This window comes from Phoenix dactylifera, chromosome 7, assembly GCF_051530095.1.
Source record: "Phoenix dactylifera cultivar Ajwa chromosome 7, Ajwa_hap1_PhDact_Kaust_v1.1, whole genome shotgun sequence".
Taxonomy (NCBI): Eukaryota; Viridiplantae; Streptophyta; class Magnoliopsida; order Arecales; family Arecaceae; genus Phoenix; species Phoenix dactylifera.
In genome coordinates this window covers 24,658,159-24,672,869 of record NC_143196.1, presented here as the reverse complement: position 1 = coordinate 24,672,869, position 14,711 = coordinate 24,658,159, and the positions used below count along the sequence as shown (strand labels likewise).

The 14,711-nt window shown below is 39.3% G+C and overlaps 1 pseudogene across 1 annotated transcript; it reads right to left on the bottom strand.

Moving 5' to 3' along the window:
* Positions 1–10,093: 10,093 nt before the first annotated feature.
* Positions 10,094–11,680, bottom strand: LOC103716172 (mitochondrial uncoupling protein 5 pseudogene; annotated as a pseudogene). The gene has a single exon (XR_015988445.2). The product of XR_015988445.2 is annotated as a mitochondrial uncoupling protein 5 pseudogene (transcript).
* Between the last annotated feature and the right edge of the window lie 3,031 nt (positions 11,681–14,711).

Sequence of the window (14,711 nt, the reverse complement as noted above, 5' to 3'; positions counted from 1 at the left end):
CCAACAAATTTTCTGGCATGCCCAGTGGGATCTTATGTAGTCATCATTACCTTAGTGCTAGTGGGACATCATATAGTCATCGTCACCTTAGTGCTAGTGGGAATCACATAGTCATCGTTACCCTTGTGGCAGTGGGACACTATGTAGTCATTGTTGCGTTGATTGACAACTGCGTAATTACCATCATTTTACTATGGAAGAAAGTTAGAAAAGTAGAAGCAGCAAAAATGACTAATTGAGGCCACTTTTGGAGCGGTATGCATCATCTTTGGCTTCGCAACTAAAATATATTGGATAACTTATTTCTATAGTGGAAAATTGATATGCAACACCATAATACATTCCGATGAGTTCTATGGTGAAGATGGTCAAACCCATCTTTATGATGGATGAATTGGCTTATCAGTCAATGTATAGAAGCACTGTGGTCTATAAAGAACCCAGGTTTGAGGCTTCTGGTCATTTAGAGATAACTGATGGAGCCCTCTGAATTCATTGATCATTGGAGCATAGAAATCACACCAACAAGATTAAAATAGACTGAAATATTGATAAATACTTAGACCAATACCTGGCTGATATTTAAGATTGCCGGTTCTAGTAAACTACAAAAATCTTTGGTGAAGTCGGCAAATTGTGCTGACATTAATTTCTGATCCTTTCCCGAAGAATGAAGGAAAAAATTATAACGACTTTATACTACCTGATGTAAGCATCACAAGGACCACGGGGTAACCTTATCAAAGGGAGCTTGTAGAGATTTTCTATATGATACATATTCTATATGGCGGGAGGCAATGTGACAACTCGATTTGGTACTTGATGGTATATATAATTGTAGATTCACAAGTAGACTATGGATGATGTCATCTTCCATCAATTTTGGCATGCGCTTTGGCCAGAGCTTGCAGCTTCACTTCGCGCGCCTTCTTCTCTTCAATCAGGCTCACCTCCAACCCTGCCAGCCTCATATAAGCTTCTGCTAGTTAAGCTTCTAAAGAGGTAATCCACTACTCGATTGATACAACCTTAGCCTCTAGGTCGTCATAGGAGTTTTGTCATGGGATAACTTCATCTTCTAGCACTGCCACGTGAATCTCAAACTCTTCCTTTAGGATTATTGCATGTCCAACCTCTTGGGCTGCTGTAGCAATAGTATGATATATCTAGGAGAAGATGGAATATCAGCTTAAGTTGGTTAAATTTGTTAGGTCAGAATAGAAAAGCAACAGCATGAAAGGGAGAGAATTTTAGGGGAGAGTGGTTTTGGTATTACATACGCATGTGATTGCGCACTTGAGGTCTCTCGAGTTGCCACTTTATATTGGAGAACCGAATTTATCATTACTTGGGTCGGCATGATGCGCTCTAGGTGCCAGGCAGCAGCCAGTAGTACGACCTCGGCATGGGCGGCATATAGTACTAGTCGTGCTTTGAATATAGAACTATTGCAACGACCAGTCGCTGTCACAACGATCGATGGTCAGGACTGTCAGTGTTTGTCGGCATGTGTCAATTAGTTCATCATTTAGAGGTGAAACAGTTCACCTTGGTTGATCGGCTCTTCGGATGGGGTCAAAATCGTCTGAGGTCGGCCTATGACAAGGTCCTGGTGAGGCCAGTCCTGCCTGAGGTGGAGCGTGCATTATTTCCCCTTTCAAATACCATTGATTCAGTGATGGTATTCTCCTCTACCCGGAGAAACCCAAATGTTTTGCATTAATTAACAATATCGAGCAAGCCTAGAAGGTGCGAAGAACCAAAAACAGATTTCAAGGCAGAAAAACGGAAGCCAAGTAAGGTCCCAAAGGGTACGATTCGTAATGGCTGATCTTTATATATTCTTAAATGGTTGAGTTAAAGGAAGACCTGTGCAAAAAGTACTTCATACTCTCTACTCAACAACAACTTATGCTTGTCCTGAAGTATCTAATATTGAAATATAAGCTGCCTACGTGTTGCTATGATGAGCTAGAACTGAAATGGATGAAGTAGAAGGTGAATGAGAGATATCAGACGCAGCATTAGCCATGAAACCAGTACGTTCTGATACCATAACAAAAAATGATATTATGAACAGAGAAGAAGAAAAAAGATAGGAGGAAGACTAAGATCAGAGGATGGAAGAATTCGCAGATTTGATACAACTCAGCTCCAGCCCAGCTGATGAGCTCAACAAGTCTAGCTAATTAACTGAATCCAGTTATCAGTTGAATCCAGCTATCAGTTGAGCTTCCACTTCATCCATTTCAGTTCTAGCTCATCATAGCAACACGTAGGCAGCTTATATTTCAAGATCTAACCCATCAGTAGCCACAGTTTACTAATTTTCATTTTACTCGGTTCTTCTTTATCAACGTGTCAACGAAAACCACATGTTCTCAGCCTCGCCTTGTGCAAGTGATCATAGAATCTATCAATATGCCATTTGTTTCAGGAACTTCAGAGGTGGACTTTTCCCAGTTTTCCCACAATAAGCTGATTCATGATGCTTTAAGTCATTGTACGAGGGCTTTAATTTCTGCATGCAAAACATGCAAAAATTCTAACGATTACGTACGTGTATCAGCTGAAGGACGACTTGGATGGTTACGCTCAATTTAAACTCAAATGTGAGAACTTATCCATTGCCCATTTTCCTTTTCCCTGCTATATATCTGCAGTTGGTGAAACTGCTACAATGGAAAATGATATAGAATGGTTGCCATTCTGTTTGTGATTTGATTATCTATCAATCTCTGAAGCTCTGATTATGATTTGGGTTTACTGTTGGTTTGGATATCAAACATAAAACAAAGTGGGGTGTTTTTTTTTTTTTTGATTTTTCATATAATATATTACTTTCATACTTTGATGACTTACTCCTTTCTATAAACAAGTCATGAACTCATGATGGAGACACATGCAAGGGTTTTGATAAAATTTTTTGTGAAACAGCAATTTTACAACCATGCAGTGTCAAATGTCAATCAGAACATGGTGCTAATTTGTTAGAACTGCAAAAAAAATAAAGCATGATCTTGAGGTTCAGCATTTCTGGAGCATGTATTTTAATCTGCCAGTGGCAGCTCAGATGTGTTGGCAAGAACTTGTAATAAGATTTTAAGATAATGATACTGTTTTCTAAAATTGTACGAGAAATTGTTCTTGCACTTGAAAAGTAAAGAAAATTAATGCAAGCGCGCTGTATATTTCTCCACTTTGAGATGAAAATTCTCGATCCGAGTCATCTCTTGAAACTTTTCATATTGTAGCTGTGTTCTGAATTCTAGACTGCAAAAGTTTAAAGCTCTCTTCTTTGGAGACTCCAAGTTGGAGTTCTTATATTCGGACTTGGTGTGTGGCAATCTTCATGATTTTGAGGTTAGTAACGTTAGTTATAATGTGCTTTATGGCAATCTTCATGAGAGAATCTGTTGCGGGGATGGACGCTTTGGCCGAAGCCTCGCGCAACAGCATAGCCCACATTAACCTAGCAGAGAAAGAGGACCGCGTTCCTCCCGAGGTATTGTCCGTTTTGGGGGTCGAGCATACCCGGAGCCCTCCTCACGGTTTTGTCCCACAAAAGGGCCCTCAGGAGGAAAGGATTTCCATCCCCTATTTTAAGGCACGGAACCTTTCCGCTACTAGCCGATGTGGGACTAAATTCAAGGCTCCCTCCCCCCATAACATAGCCCCCAGCGGAAAGGTTCCGGCCAGGTTTTACCCCAACGGGCCCCCACAGTCCTGAAGGGTAGTCAATGGAGAGAGGAGGCGCCCCTTCCTGGCGTGCCATCTGTTGCGGGAACGGACGCTTTGGCCAGAGTCTCGCGCAACAGCATAGCCCACATTAAGCTAGCAGAGAAAGAGGACCGCGTTCCTTCCGAGGTATTGTCCGCTTTGGGGGTCGAGCGTACCCGGAGCCCTCCTCACGGTTTTGTCCCACAAAAGGGCCCTCAGGAGGAAAGGATTTCCACCCCCCGTTTTAAGGCACGGAACCTTTCCGCTACTAGCCGATGTGGGACTAAATTCAAGGCCCCCTCCCCCCCACAACAGAATCTATATGAAATGAGGGCATAGGCATAAGGCATTTCCCTTTACTTATTTTCACAAGCAAAAGAAGGAAAGCATGATGATCTGTTAAAAATGATTATTTTGCATGGAATGAAGTGCAAAACTTTGGCTCTGGAAGATGTACTACTGTATACAGTTCAAGCTTTTCCAAGATTTTGTAACACATGATACTAGAGCCAAGCATAGAATCTTTTAGATTATTTGTTCCAATATTTCTGCAAGGCACTGTGGTACAGACTACAGAGTGCTGCTGTGCCGGAATGTCGCTATTTAAGGCCGAGCATGATATCCATGTCTATATCACAAAAACCAAAATGAAAAGTCTGGATAGTGTTTGAAACTTATGCAAAACATGGGCTAGTTTTCGAAATTTATTCAACCAAATTAAACGATTTGTAAATATATTGTTTGTGTTAAATATTTTTGAACCGAAACTTTGAAATTGAAGATGAAACTATGGAAGCCTAAAGTTACTAGGGTAACTGGATTTGAAACTGAAATTGAGTTTTTGAACCTTGGGCTATATAAAATTGTACCTTGGAATTTGGTGGCTCCACTCCGACCTATATTGCATAACCATTAATGTTGTCAGCTTTTCCTTCTTTGTTTTGTTCTTTGGGGAAGGTGCGCATAACCATTAATTTTGTCATCTAATTTGAGTGCATCAATTTCTTGAAAATTTCCTACCTATGGAATGAGAAATGCCTTAAACCCTGCAAAATGAGAAGGAAAACTCGTTTAAAGAAATTTCTCTGCCATTTGCAAGTTTGTTCAATTCATGATTTGTTTGAATTTATTTATGCTTACTAGGTTTAGTTAGAAATGCCAGCTTTTGCAATAAGTTTTATCTTTACCATTTTTTGAATAGTTTGCATCCGGGGCATTCTAGAATTTCGACGGTTGCGTCTTCAGCCTCTTTTCCACCATTTTTAGAGTATTTTACACTTATTAAAAAAATTTATCATTTTTTTTTTTTAAAAATGCCTCTCTTAATGAGTTCGCCTTAGGCCCCCAAATGCATTGGGCCGTCCCTCATGGTTGGTGCCAGGTGATGAGGTCGGACAAGGTTCCACATTTCTTTTTTTTTTGGGGGGTGTGGGGGCGGGGGGCGTCATTATTGCTGTTTATATTTCTCGACAAATTAGTCTTGAAGATAGCATTTGCATAGTATTCCTTGCTTTTGTTTATTACTTTTATTTGCTTTATTTGAAAGCAAAATCCTTGCTACCAAAAGCTCCAAAAGTTTTACAATAATAATAATAATAGTAATAATAAAGGGTTTCATTGTACATGTTGCTCAGTCTTGTCATTTTTTCTTGGATTACAACATAAGCAATACCTCAAGGATTCTTAGATTTATTTCTAAGCTCAAACCCAGTTCATACTGTTCAGGCTTCTAGGTCTTCGGCCCAAGCTCGGTGCTGCGGTCTTTTATTGAGTCAAGGGGCCGCCATTTAGAGAAGTCTTCTGGTCTTTAAATAGACTCCTCTGTTTTGGATTTTGAGAGAAAAAAATTGAAGTACAGCAGGAAGATATATAAACATAGAGGAGCCATCTAGTGTTTTTTGGCTGTTAGTGACAAGATTTGATCTGGCTAGAATTTGATTACAAACTTATGTGACACCAAACAGGTCATGGTAATGACTTTAGACTTCATTTTGTAAGTTTGATCAAAATGACGTTTTGGATTCTAACCAAAACCTAGCGTTTATAAAGGCTGGCTGAGCCGATAGGATGAACAGGAGCAGCAATATAGGTGGCAATAATCTTATGATTAAATATTTTAAATTTTATATTTGAAGATAAATATACTTGTATTTTTGATGGTTGCACTCATCTAATTTCTTTTTTTAATTGAAAGCTAAGAAGAGTTAGGTAAGTTAGGTAAAGTGAGTGCATTTATTATACTGGTTGAACATCTAGTTTGTCAAAATGTGAACATTCCACTGGATTTTCCTTATAATTGTATAGATTTGCATGATTATGAAAAATCCTAAATAGGTTACCTTAGGTTAGGTTGAGTCAGGATAAAAGTAATACCACTTTACTCTCATAAGTTTCTTGTTTTGTAATGCCTGATAGTCATGAGACAATTCAGTTTTCGAATACAAGTTAATGTTTAATAGTATTTCATAAATTACATATGAAACATTTAGCTATATTTTAACATAAGCATTGTGTGTCAAGTGAGAAGCATGTCTGATTTGCTTGATTTAATAGATGGAGACAGACTTGTATCTTTCGAATTTATAATACTTTAGTGTAAACAACTTTAACTCCCCTATCTCTAGCGTTTGATCATCATCGTTGCATAACTAATAAAAATTTGCTCTATACCTCACTTACAGAAATTTCGTACAACTAATATTTTGTAACTAGGATTGTGAACAAGTAGATTCGGGTTAGATCCATACCGTATCCACATCCAAAGTCAGTTAGAACAATCAAGTTCGGATTCAGTTTCAAGCCCATCAAAATTAGTGAACTTCCAAACTTGCATCCAAGCTCGATTAATATTCAGATTCAAATTTGGACACGAGTCTTTTGAAGTATTTAGCACGCGATTTTGATAGGTCAACTAGCAAAGGATTAACAATAAGAGGATCTTATCACAATGGTTTATGATGATACAATATAAAAGGAGCATCATATGAAAGTGAAAGGTTGGTTTTGAAACAAATCCAATTACATTTGAAACATATTTACTTTCCTATTTATATTTAGTTTGATTTAGACATAATCAAAATCTATATAGTTTGAAACAAATCAAAATCTAAAATAGCAAATGGGAAGAGAGCATATAGGAAAAAAAATAAAAACACAAATATGAAGAAAAAAATTAACACAAACCGTGTAGCCTTTTTCTGATATTGCTATATTTACATATACTACATGTATATAGCTTATTTTTTTAGTATTTGGTTATGAAGTTTTCATATTTGAACATAGTTAAGTCTAAATTTGTAAATATAGAATTCAAAATTGATCAGGTAAGGTTGCCAAAAATTTATTTGAGTCCATACACCTATTTTAAAAAATTCAGGCTGGATGATCAAGTTTTTGGATATCATTTACATCCTATTTGTAGAGGATTGATTCCCTTTTTCTTTGGTAGTTGCATATTGAATCATAGCGAACTCCTCTCATCATCTCTCTGGATGTTCCTTTATACAAGGAGCAGTTATATAATAGCTCTAGTAACTGGTCTCAAAAAATAGTTGTAGTGACGAAAAGGTAGAAAATTAACCATCAACGATAAAGTTAGTTTGAAGACCGCCTGGCAAATAACATATGTTCTTGCAAGCAATCTCTTTTGAGTTTTTAATGCTAACTACTCATTGAATTTACCTAGATGGGGGATGATTGCAAACTTAGTGCTTCACTGTACTTGTATCAGCTTGATATTACCCATTTTAATTACTGTGTTGACTTGGCTGTTTTATAGTTATTTTTTTCAACATCAATGAGGTGAGAAACCACCTCCTCAATGCACATGACGCTGGCACCCGCAGACTATTTTGTTTGACCATCAACCCTAACTTTCGTTTTGAGTCTTCCTAAATGTGGGACTGATAATTATAGGATTGTACTTTGTCGTACATGTGCAAGGACCCATGCGGGTTATATTTAGTTCCACATCGACAATGTACTGAGTAGATTTTAGGTACTTATAAAGAGCCAAGAAATCCAAATAACATTTTTTGGCTAGTATTTTTGGAGTGAAATATTGGGTTATAACAAAATGGTATCAGAGCGGATTCGGCTCATGATCTATGCAGAGTTTTATGGAGATTGATCATGGGCTACAGAGCTAAAAAAATCTAAATAATATGTCTAGCATTTTACCGCACTAGTTTAATTCTTTTTGTAGGCTTGGCTAGTCTATGATTATTTTCTCAACATTATGCGGCCGGTCCCAAAAAATCGGAGATGAAGCCGACAGCCTCTAAATGAAGGTTTAGATATATAACTTGCTGTTTGGCAATGGGAATGGTCATCTTCGTTTTCTTCCATAGACATCTCAAAAGGCATTCAATATCTGCCCCAAGCAAGGAAATTATCTCTCGTTTCTTTGCCGGCACGGTGTCTGGTCATTGCTCCATATCCAAGGTCATTTCATTAGATGAACCCAGATGGCGAAAGGAGCTTTCTTGGCTGCCCCTTTTTATAAGATACTTTACAAGTTAGTTAAATTAGGGTTGCTAGCTGAGGACTGCTTCAAAGCCTTATCACCATTCATAAAGTCCATTGTCTTCCTTCTCTAAACATGCATTTGCACCTCCCCAATTATTGGAATGGGAGCGTGCATGCAAGCGACATACAAGATTCTCAGATCTACAAGTTTTATATAATTCTATCATGGCATATGCTCTTTGATAAATTCATTTGAACTTGTGAAAAAAGATATTATTTTTTTCTCCTTTTTTTTTGAGTAAAAGGTATTAAATTTTAAAACAACAAAAAGGACTATTTAGACATCATTATATTTCTAGTATTATTTGAAATGTTACCAATTCTCCAACCATTTAGGAGTTCCTCGTTGGTCATATAATTCTCTCAACTTCTTTGGCACAATTTATTAGTTATGCAGATTAGAGCGGATCCGAATCGGACCCGAATTTTTTGGATTTGAACCGAGTTATGCATGGATCCGACTCGACCTGAATGATCTATTGGGTCAAAAATTATAGCCGTAAATCCGACCTTATCCGACTCGATCTTTTAATGATTAGGTCTGGGTCCAAAATTAGGATCCGAATAAGGAACCAGATTGGATCGGGATTACTCATGATCTGGTCCGACCCGACCTATTGGTACTTCTAGAATTATCGTCGAAAAAATATTTATAAAATTTATGAATAATTGTCAATTCTTTACCTATTATTTAGTTCCTTTTGTTTGCATGCATTAGTACATGGAAATACAAGCAGGCACATGTGGGTGCATGTGCTATGGGATGGACATTCATGGCACTCATTTTATGGTAATGTAGAGAATTTTAAATATATTACTTTTTTAACGAAATCTCGTTTGCTGCTCTCTGAGAGGAGAAAAATATAGAATATTATGAAACCGAAGAGTAGGATAAGGTAGAGACTAATAAAAGCCAAATATTTTAATATTAGTAGAGCTATCTTAACATACTATTCTATATTTTTATTCTTAAACAATTTATAGTAATTTTTGCGCATTTCTTATTCAAAGAGATCAATTCCTATGAGCAAAATTGCAATTTAAATGTTTAAAGAGTCAGAACGCACAATCATTCCATAAGTTAGTTTTTAGATCTGCCTGCTTTTTCGTTAATAAGTTGTGAGGACTTAAGGAACAAAATCAAGAGATGCAGGTAGATTTGTATCCCTTCATCTTGTAACTTATGCTGGAGTTTGTAATATTGTTTTCTTGTATTTTTGTTTTTGACTTGAAAAAGTCCAACTTAGGTATTCTCATGTAGTATAATGGTTTTGCACCTCATAGGATTATACAGGCCTGCATAGCCTCTATGTCATCCATATGGAAGACGAACAACTTTCCTCCATCTCACAATACATTGTGCATCACATCGAAAATTACCTTTCTAATTTCTAAGATGGAGAGCCATATATTTTTAAAATGGATGACGTGGTGGCTATCTAGAGACGTATAATTCTATATTAGAATAACTTAAATCCTCACCAAGTACTAAAAATAAGATCATTGCATGTGTGGCTTAAGAAGGGTAAACAGTTGACTCATCTATTAAATTGTAACATATATATATTGTAAGGCAGCAATCCCAAACTTCAAAGATATATAATTTTTATTTTTATAATAACATACAAAACTCATTTATATTTAGACTGTCCGCCAAATTATATTAATATATGTATCGGATATCTTACCGAATAATCCGATGCAAATAAAAATAAATAAGATGAATTCGGATATCCAATTAATTTACTGTTTTCTGACACAATGGATTTATAATTTTTAGATAAATTTTCAATTAGGTTTAGAAATTTGGATAATAGAATTTTAAATGAATCTTGGTGCGAATAGATAAGCCATTCCTATACTTTCCGCAAGCCTTCCATCAACTATCCCATTTATGAAAAAAAAAAAAAACCCAACCATTTAGCCTCAATCCACAATGGGCTTTATTTTTTGAATAAAATATTCAAAGGGTACAAACATTATAAAAAAGTAAAGGACGTCTAAGCTCCCATTGTTTTATGTCTTCCCAGGATCACGGGAATCACGTTGATACAATGATGGACGATGATGATGGGGATTTTGAATAATATAAAAACTAAATTTATTTAGAAGCTACTTTTATCGTCATCGTCCAATCATCCACCGTCCGATCGAGATCTAACGGTGATCAGAAGTCCTTGAGGAGCTTGCGGACCTGCTCGAGAGTGACGAAGAGCACCACCGTGAACGGCCCCTGGCGGGACACGGTCGGAATAAACCCTTTGTAGAGCGCCATCGGCCCCTCCGTCCTCACCGTCTTCAACATGCAGTCGAGCGCTCCGGCGTACGGCGGCGGCGCCCCCTTCTCCACCTTCATGTTCATCACTCTCGTCTTCACCACATCCACCGGGTTCGACGCCATCGCCGCCACCACACCGGCGGTGAAGCTCGCCGTCACGTGCGCCCCTAGCCCGTCCACCATCAACCTCCGCGCCAGGATCGCCTCCTTCGCCTGGTCGTACGTCGCCAGCTGCGACGCCGTCACGATCATCGCCCGGTTCACCGTCAGCGCCGACCCCCGCCACAGGCTCCCCACACCCTCGCTCCTCACCATCCGCCCGATCGCGTCGACCACGCTCTTGTAGTTCCGCCGGTCCGCCGCCGGGAGCCGGCCGTCGGCCTGCATCCGGACCATCGCCACATCGGCGGGGTTCCCGACCGCAGCGCCGATCCCGCCGGCGACAAGGCCGGCGGCGATCTTGCGGTGGAGTGGAAGGGCGCTGCCGTCGCCGGCGGGGGACCACTTCTTCTTGAAGATGTCGTATAGGCCCATGCGTGTCGTGGAGTAGAGGGTCTGGCGGAGGACGGCAGCGGAGACGCCGGAGAAGAGCGCGGCAGGGCCTTCGGAGCGGAGGATCTGGGCGCCGACGGCGAGCGGGCCTGGGCGGGGATGCGGCCGGGGGAGAGCGACGGTGGCGGTGGCGTTGGTGTGGAAGCCGAGAGCGGGGCGGCGGGTGGAGACCGCGGGGCTTAGCGTCTCCCCGTGGAGCTGCATGCGGACTTTGATAAGGTCGAGCGGGTGCGTCGAGCAGCCGGCCACGATGGACGCGATCCCGCCTTCAACGAATCCTTTTAGACCCATCTCGAGATTGAAAAATTAAAGAACGATGAGAGAGTGCTTTGGTTTTAGACCTGGTGGAAGGAGAGAAGAAAAAAGGGATGTGAAGTGAGGGTTTGGTGGGAAATTGTTTTCTACTACCGTTGCAGGAGAGTCGGTGTTCATCTGACGAGAGACCAGGAGAGCGAAGGCTATTGAGGACGAGTGTGGGACGCTGGTTCTCTGAGACGTGAGGGATCCAATCATCCAATTTCATGCGTCCAAGGCCGAGTTCTGAGGGAGGAGATGATGAGGTATTGGACGATGGATTCCAAGGACACGCGGACACGAAAGAAAGGAAATAGGGTGAAGGGGAGTTGTACTTGTACCTAGTGACGGTAGGATATATTTTTGTTTTTTCCCGGCGCTTTCACTGCCCTGGCTTTTCCGCGCGAGCTTGTTAGGGTTCAAAACATTGCGGCCTTTGGGAACGAAGTCCGTTTTTGGCCGTTGGATTAGAGTCAGTCCCAGGATCGGATGATTATGAATGATCTTTGGATTCGCGGCCCCTCCTCGTGGCGTTGTGGCATTGGTGGCTCATGCTGCCTCGACCGTCGGTCCCGCTACTGGTGTGACCGCGCGTCGACCGTGATTAGTTCGATTGTGGATCTACCGTGTTGAGCGGCGGCTCAATAGTGAACGGGGTGGGGCTCTAGTATTATTCTCACCCTAATTAATTAGGAAGGGAAGGGGGACATATGTATTAAATCATAATAAAAAGAAAATATTAATAATCTAATAATCTATTGTATATTAAATAATAAATATAATGATGAAACTTTCATCATTAATATTTGCATATGCTCGCAAGAACCTCTATGCAGAAACTTCGGTTAATAGTACCATCATCAATAACACCAGCTCAACGCAATGAGCAGAATATGCTTTCCTCCTTTTCCTAAGTATTATAAAAATATAATATAATAATTTAAAAATTATAGTAAATAGAAGGCATTCATAGCCAAATTTTTATTGTATATTGTTCACCGTGGAGTTGCTCTTGCACCGCCTAAGGAGAGAGACGTGCTAGGAACTTGTTAAAATAAATCATATGGCAGGAGATATATGTGTGGGCGTGCTACCAATGTTAGAGCAGTCAAAAAAATAGTGATTGAAGAAAGGATATGAGAATAGTGTGAATCTGAATGTCCTGACCTTCAAGAACTTTTACTACGGTCACACTTTCATTCAAAGGAGATGGATCTAGATAAAGATAAAGGCGTGTAGTTTAGACTCCCAAGAAAGCTATTGATAAGATAAACTAAGATGCATTGATTTGGCTTATCGAAGAATTTTTATGGAGTATAATTTTTATTTATTTATACTAAACGATAATAACTGCTTATTCTGATGGTTGTCACCATGTCTGATCTCCACTCTTGGTAGTTTCAATAACTAATGCCGGTTGTCCTCCTAGTATTCATGCTTAATGGTATAGTAGCTTTGCACTAACTGTTAGACCTATAACCAGGTCTTTTTGACCTTAGCCTATTTAGACATCTTATGTTGGTCGTCCCTCTTTACTTCGACCTATGCCTGTATTTTGGAATGTCTTGGAGACCGATTTAGTAATCTTGGCCTACTCCTACTGGCCATCCGACTTTATATGCTTGCATGGTGATTGATCTGTCAGCTTGCTCATCAGCATCATAATCAAATTCTACCTTTTTAGCCTGTCCTATCGTAAGGACAATTTATTGTGGTTGGATACTATCCATCCCAATAAGGGTCACATGATTTCCACCTATGTTTACTTCATCTAACCTTGACCACGTGGTCTCATGGCCTCTAGTTAAGTTGTTGAGATGGATTGTAAATAATACCTCCCACATCTTATCGATTAAGAAAGAAGAGGTTGACGGGATGTTTGTCATCACCCTATTAGTATCTGTAGAGTAGAAATCCATAGTTAATCACGACCTGTTAACTTATTATTATTGCTCATTTATAGAAGTATCATTTCCACCCTTAGTAATCTGTTCATATCTTTTTCATTTTCTTTGACTCTTATGTTTTTACTATATCTCCTTTTATGAAAAATTTCTGTGTATCAAAATAGCCCGCACATTGCTTAAAGAATCTTCTACATCCATAGAGTTCTAGCTTTATCTTATGCATTAATAAGGATTCTAATTTATCTTCCAGTAAGACATAGTTTTCTTATATAAATAGACATTGTATCCTTCTTTTCAGTGTTCACCCCTATTCTTCCTCCTGACTATTTCATACCTTCTCCTAATCTCCTTTCACTTATTATGGTGAGTGAAATTGAGTATTGGATGGAGTAATTCGTTTATTCGGATCAACCAACTTCTAACTAGTTTGCCAAATCGAAATACCATCACAAAGTGAGCATCTTGAGATCAACCGACTTCGCAATGAGTTCCGTTTGACAATTACAACCGACTAGTTAGGAGCATCCAATGCCTTAGGAGCAAAGTGAGCATCTTGAGATCATTAGTCCAATCAATTTTGTATTCATACTTATGTAATTGTATTAGCCAAAAGTAACAATATAGCAAAACTTTTGAACTTTATATTTTCACAGATGCTTCTCACAATGTAAGATAATATTTCTTTAGATGCTTTCCATTAATAGCTCATCCATCAATATTCTTCAATGCTTGGTCTACCCCTTGGCAGATTGGGCTGATGATTTTTAATACAGGCTCACCAAAATTTCTGACATTCACCATTTATTGGCCAACCTTGGATGCATACACATTGGTCCAAGATAAACTACACACCCATAAGGACCAGGTCGAGTCCCTTGAAGCAGAATTGACCAACATCAGCCAAAAAGTACAATTCCTAGAGGAAGAACACGCAGAACTTGAATACAATAATAAGGAGAAAATTTTGGTCATGAATGTCATTCGAAAATAGCTAAAAACTTGGGAGTCTCAACTTCCATTCCTATTCAACATGATAGTTGCCAATGCTCCAAGCTCTCCAAAAGGAGTGGAAAAGTCTAAAGAGAGTTGTAAAAGACCTGCAGAAATAAAATTCATCATAGTAGAAAATTATTGTTTGTATCAGTCTCTTGGCCAAAACCTTAGTGGAATTCCTTCTTACTAGATAATATATAATACTATTTATCCCACTTTCAAACCGGATTTAGCACTTCTTCGATCTATCGATGGCTGTTTTGTGTAGCACTGAGATCCAAGCTACTAGACCATTCTTGCTTACCACCGGGTACTGGACCAGATCCATTCCTACGTTGTTATACTGCTCCCACCCCCAAGCATATGAATTTGGAGTGCATGTTACATAAACTTTGGAAGTGCTCTTTGAACAAGTTGCCTGCAAGCCCTCGTGACACTTA